This window comes from Vespa velutina, chromosome 8 (assembly GCF_912470025.1).
Source record: "Vespa velutina chromosome 8, iVesVel2.1, whole genome shotgun sequence".
NCBI lineage: Eukaryota > Metazoa > Arthropoda > Insecta > Hymenoptera > Vespidae > Vespa > Vespa velutina.
This window is the reverse complement of record NC_062195.1, coordinates 6,728,172-6,734,600: the sequence shown is the minus strand read 5'-3', so window position 1 is coordinate 6,734,600 and position 6,429 is coordinate 6,728,172.

Here is a 6,429-nt window from a genome sequence, read left to right as displayed (position 1 = left end):
AAGAGAGGAAAAGAGAAAGAGAGAAAGAGATATAGATAGATAGAATCTAAGCACCGCTTCCTTCCGCAAAGGCGGTCCAGACTGACTCATAAAACGTTCGACCGACTGGAAACTCGAAAGAAAGGGTCCAACGAACGAGAAGGCTACCGTGTAATCGACCGATTCACTTTCTACGTTCGATCTCTTCTACCCTTTCGTCGATGAAAAAAAAAGAGAGAAAGAGAGAAAGAGAGAAAGAGAGAGATGAATACGTAGATATATGTTTAAGTATACAGAATATATAAATACTTATACGTAATAGATTATATATGATAAACGTTATTAAGTAACGTAAAAGAAATTATTTTTTTCATTTGATTTTTTTTCCTTTCTTTTCTTTACTCATATTTTCTCCAAGAGGAAGTCGATAAATCGGATAAATCTCATCTTTGAAATATACATATACGAGAATATATTATCTAACTTGATTTTAATTTCGTTGAAAACGAGATTTTCGAAAGAGAAACGCTTAAGAGTACCTGTAAAGTTTTTTCCAAAAAAAAAAAAAAAAAAAAAAAAGAAAAAAAGAAGAAAAAGAAAACAAAAGAGAAAAAAATAAGTATCCTCGGATGATCTCTCGTTGTAAGAGGTAGAAGGAAAAGATGAGAGAGGGAAGAAAAAGAAAGAGAAAAAAAAAGAAGAAGAAAGAAAGAAAGAAAGAAAGAAAGAAAGAAGGAAAGAAGGAAAGAAGGAAAGAGAAAAAGTATCGTGCCATCTCGCTGGCACGCAATTTACATAGCGACGTCGACGTAACGGGAAAACGTGAGTCACCTCAATTTGCCGATGAACTCCGTCTGGATGGAAACAGGTACCTATCTCTCTTTCTCTCTCTCTCTCTCTCTCTCTCTTTCTTTCTTTCTGTTTCTCTCTTTTTCTTTCTCTTTCTCTTTCTCTTTCTATTTCTCTTTCAGTCTCACTTGTTAAACTCTTCGCAACAACGACAACGACAACAACGACGACGACAACAACAACGACGTCGTCGTCGTCGTCGTCGTCGTCGTCGTCCTCGTCGTCATCGTCGTCGACGAAGAGTAGGAGGAGGAGGAGGAGGAGGAATCGATTCCTCTCTTTCTCACTCGATGTGGTACCCTCTCACATTCGTGTTCGTTTACTTCGTACGAAAGAGAGGGGCTGCTGGCAGGTTCGTGCAAAGCTACGGAAGGCGCACTACGATTATTATTGCGTAAAGTCGTTTGGAAGCGAACAGTGGCGAGTAGCAATTAAGTTCAAGAGAAAAAGAGACAGAGAAAAATAGAGAGAGAGAGAGAGAGAGAGAGAGAGAGAGAGAGAGAGAGAATAACAGCACCAATCCGATGCAATATTTCACCTGGACGCCTTATGACGTGATAAACAAAGTCATTATATCGCGAAGTCATGCCATAAGGGCCTCGTCACGAAACCTATCCAATTGGAAGGAGTAAGAAGGTATAAGGATTATATTCTAAAAAGGGAATAGGATAGATAGCTTCAAATCCGCTCGATTACAACTCCAGGATACTGTTGTGGTAGTGTACCTGTGCGAAGAAAAAAAAAGAAAAAAAAAAAAAGAAAAAAAAACAAGAATGAAATTTGCAACACCCAAGGGAGAACGATTAGGATTTGCATCGAACAGTTTTACGTCTTTTCCCTTTCTCCCTTCACCCTCTTCCTCTCTTTCATTCCTTTTTAATTCCTTTCTTTCTATTTTGTTTTTAATCTCTCTCTCCCCCCTCCCCTCCCCTTCTCACTCTCTCCCTCCCTCTCTATCTTTCTCTCTTTCTTCCTCTTTCGACCATTTTCAATTGAGTTTCCGTCCTTATTACCACTGGGAACCAACGTCCAATGAAACGAACGTTATGTATCTGATATTTCTGAAATGTATTCAGTCGGATCGAAAGAAAAAAAGAAAAAAAGAAAAGAAAAAAACAAAATATTCACGAAAATTACGCTCCATTACGGGATTGGATCGAGAATAACGATCGTTGCAACGAGCGTCCATCGTTTCATCAGCCAGACATATCGTTTTGTATCAATAAGATAAAGACACGTATATCTATATATATATACACACACACACACACACACACACGCGCGCGCGCACACACGCATACAGATATATATATAAACATAAACCGGTACAGACGAAGGCCATTAACGCATCCTTATATAGTAGAATTTATTGTCAAAAATTTTCATCTTTTTCGAACGATATGATATATTTACAGAAGAGATTAAAAAAGAAGAATACAAAAAAAAAAGAAGAAAAAAAAAAAAAAAAAGGAAAATTCTTTTGTATTCCGATCGAATTCGCAGGAAGAAAAACAAATGGAAATAGGTTTTTTTGTTTTTTTTTGGTTTTTTCTTTTTCTTTTTTTTTTTTTTTTCTTCGGGTTGAAGATATAGTAGGTAATAGAAGGTCTCGATTCAATCTGGTTCCTCTCGATCATAGAACAAATTCGACCTAAAGGGAGGATCAACTGTCACCACTGATGAGGAAAGGCCGAAGACGGTCGAAGGGCCAGAGGATACGTAGTTAAGGACGAAGGGAGGGTACGCGTTTTATATGGGAAAACGGGGTAGTCCCGACATCTCGACGCCGAAGTAGAAGGGAGAAGTGGGGTTTTATGTCCCGTAACTCCCTCGGGAGCTCCACGTTTATGTTCTATCCTTTCATCATGATGTCCACCTATACGCTGGACGAAACAAAACACTATTCGACCTTTTCTCTCTCTTTCTCTCTCTCTCTCTCTCTCTTTCTCTTTTTCTTATTTTTAGTTATCTTCTCTTTTTCTCCTTCTTTCTTCTTCTTTCTTCTTTCTTCGTCATAATAGAAATTCAGTAGGAAATACCAAGCATTTTTCTCGAAGGGAAAAATTCTCCTCTTCCTCCTCCTCCTCCTCCTCCTCCTCCTCCTTCTCCTCCTGCTACATGTCCCTCTGTATCTATTCACTCGTTTTTATTTCATCGAAAAATAGACGAGAAGAATAATCGCACTACTAACAACAGATATTTCTATGAGAATCGTCGAGGATCTCTTATATGGTCGATATTAAATCGATATTAAAACGAATCGAAAAATTTTATATAGATATTATATTTACTTATACTCGAATCTTCGTAAGTATTTCTTTCGAGTGCCTTATCGATTGCCAATGTATAATAATACTTAACTCCAAGTTTCCATTCTCTTATTAGAGTTATTTTACGTTGTTTAGTTAACGGTCAGAGATCGTTCGTGGAAAAGAGTTTGTACGATAAGTGTTCCTTCGATCGTTTCGACGTATAGACGCAGGAGGAATCTAATTCTAAGTGAAACCAGAGAGTGAAATTTTTTCGAAGAAAAGCTATATAACGCAGTGAGATATAGTAAAAAAAAAAAAAAAAAAAAAAAAAAAAAAAAAAAAAAAAAAAAAAAAAAAAAAAAAAAAAATGAAAAATACAAAAAAAAAAAACAAGATACATTGCCGATGGTATATATTTTCAGTTATTATCATTGTCGAATGAATGGCTACTAAGAGTTTAAGAATTCCATTTTCTTCTTTCTCTGTCTTTTTTTTTTTTTTTCTTTCGGTTTTTTTTTCTTTTTTTTTTTTTCAAGATACCCATGGACGTCTCAATTTTATATTATAATTTACGTATCAAGAATATAACGATACGTCTACGATTCGTCCGTCATAATGTAATTTATAACGCGTTTAGGATCTATCTATCTATGTCGAAGATATCATACGATCGTATTCTCAGAGTTTATTTCGTGTCTATGAAAGAAGTATCAGAATGAATTTTATGATCGAACGAAGTCGTGAAGAAGTGTCCGGACAACGTACACGATCTTACCGTTCGAACATTTTTTCCCCCTCGAATCGAATAAAACATTTTGAATGTTAGAGAGAAGAGGAGAAGAAGAGAGGAAAAGATAGGGAAAGGAGAATAAGGTAAAATAGAAAAGAGAGAGAGAGAGAGAGAGAGAGAGAAAAGGAAAAATTGAATGAGAAGGACAAAAGAGTGGGTCATTTTTATCAGAGGGATAAAGAACAGGGGAGGGAAAAGGTCATCTATATAGTTCAGGTACATTTACGTTCGTCTAACACCTGCGATCGTTGGTGCATGTCTCCCTAAAATCCGTAACCCACCTTTGTCTCTCTCTCTCTCTCTCTCTCTCTCTCTCTCACACCTTTGCAGTCGTAAAATTGATGAGTTATTAGCACGTTAACGAGCGTCTCCTCTCCTATATTTCCAATCTGTCTGTCTACGAGAATAAACGCTCGACGATCGTTCGAGCCAACCGACGTATTGTTCAAGAAGTTACATGAAATAGGACTAAGGATATAGTGATTCATATATATAAATATGTATATATATATATATATATATATATATATACTTAAGTAGAAGATGGTACGTATAGGAAGGATTTGAAAAGATTGATTTCTTTTACCGATTTAAACGAATTAATCTTTATTACTTTATCCTCTTAAAGATGATTCAAACGTTTATAGAAACGTGTATAGAAATAGAAAGAGATTTTATTTCAAGGCGTGTTTCGTTCTTGAAGCGTGAAAAGTGAAAGAGAGAGAGAGAGAGAAAGAGAGAGAAAGAGAGAGAGAGAGAGAGAGAGAGAGAGAGAGAGAGAGAGTCAAGCGTATATGAAGGATCGACGTGAGAATTAAATCGATTCCTTTTCAATGGCCTTTGATGTGAATAAAAGAGAGATAGAGAAATTCTCTCTCTCTCTCTCTCTCTCTCTCTCTCTCTCTTGTCTCTTCTCTTCGTCATCGAAGCGCGACATGGAATCGCACCTTTCCACGGATGAGAGAGCCTCCTATAGGCTGATCCGTATTTACGTACCAATAAGCGTAAAATTGGCGTAACTCTACGAACAGACGAAGACATTGGTAGAGGTACTAGAGTAGAGAGAGAGAGAGAGAGAGAGAGAGAGGGATAAATAGATAGAGAGAGAGAGAGACTCGGGCAATCATGCGTAATTGAATTCACCTTTGTACGGAGAGGGTTGGAACCGTATGAATATTCAATTCCGCAATTTCCCGCGCGAGCATACACGTTCAATTTGGCGAGAAGCGCCAAGGAGAGTAAGCTTCGATAAGGCCTCTCTTCTCTCTATCCAACCACGTCGACCAATTACAAGGGAGTTCTATGGAATTGAGAGAGACCGATGAAAATGAGTGAGACTAGTAGGATTGTACGTGTTAGTAAGCTACGAACCGCTTCCGAGTTTGTTCTCGACAACGTGTTTTAGTCGTGCAAACAGATTCGATACGTTCTCTTATATGTTACAGACATTTCTCTTCAAACATTTCGCTTCGTTGGAGCGAATTGCGATCGGCTTCGAGAGGTATACCCACCATTGCTAATTCGAACGATATACACATGTAATACTCGAAAGGATAATATTATCACTTGACAGATATTTTCTATTTTATCTTATCATAGATCGAATATTTTTTCATATATATGTGTATATATATATATATATAAATACACAGTGATATGTATGTATGTATATATATGTAAATATATATATATATATATATATATAAATATAGATACACGGTTTTATACTTTGATTGTATTACTAGAAATTAAACGAGGTAGCAAAGAGCAATAAACAGATAGATAAAGATAGATAGATAGATAGATAGATAGATAGAAAGTGAGAGAGAGAGAGAGAGAGAGAGAGAGAGAGAGAGAGAGAGAATAGGGTTGGCTCGCAAACTTTCGAATATATACGTTTATCGTGAACATGGCTTAGACCGGAAAGCAGTGGATTCATGTCGACGATACCATGTCGGACATTACTTACACTCGACGATTACAATCAACAGCCATTCAGAGAAACCACCCCACCAAGGGGGATAGATAATGCCCGCTTATATAGTATACACTCGATGTTTTACTTTCCATTTGAACGATGCGAGTCGCCACGTGACCGCAATCACTGTGCTGTTTGTGAGTACTTACGAGACTGTTTAACAAATATAAAGGATCACGAATATTTTTTTTCTGTCATCCTCCCGCATTTCTTTCTCTCTTTCTTTCTTTCTTTCTTTCTTTTTGTTTTTCTTTTTTTTTTCTTTTCTTCTTTTATGTCACACATTTTAGAGAATATGTTCGGTCGGCTATTTAGCGATCTACCAAAATTGCGTTTAACTGTTCTTAGATAAAAGACAAGAAAAAAAAGGGAAGAAAGGGCTCGACAAGGGAAAGAATAAAGACAAGGAAAAGATTGATATATATATATATATATACATCAATGAGGCTTGGTGAACTTCGATAATTCTCGTACATTACGACAATAAAATATTGTAAATATAATTCGACAACAATGAAATTGACGGGGATCTATAGAATTTAATTTTCCGGATCACGTTCGACAACAATCGTCTTAATTAT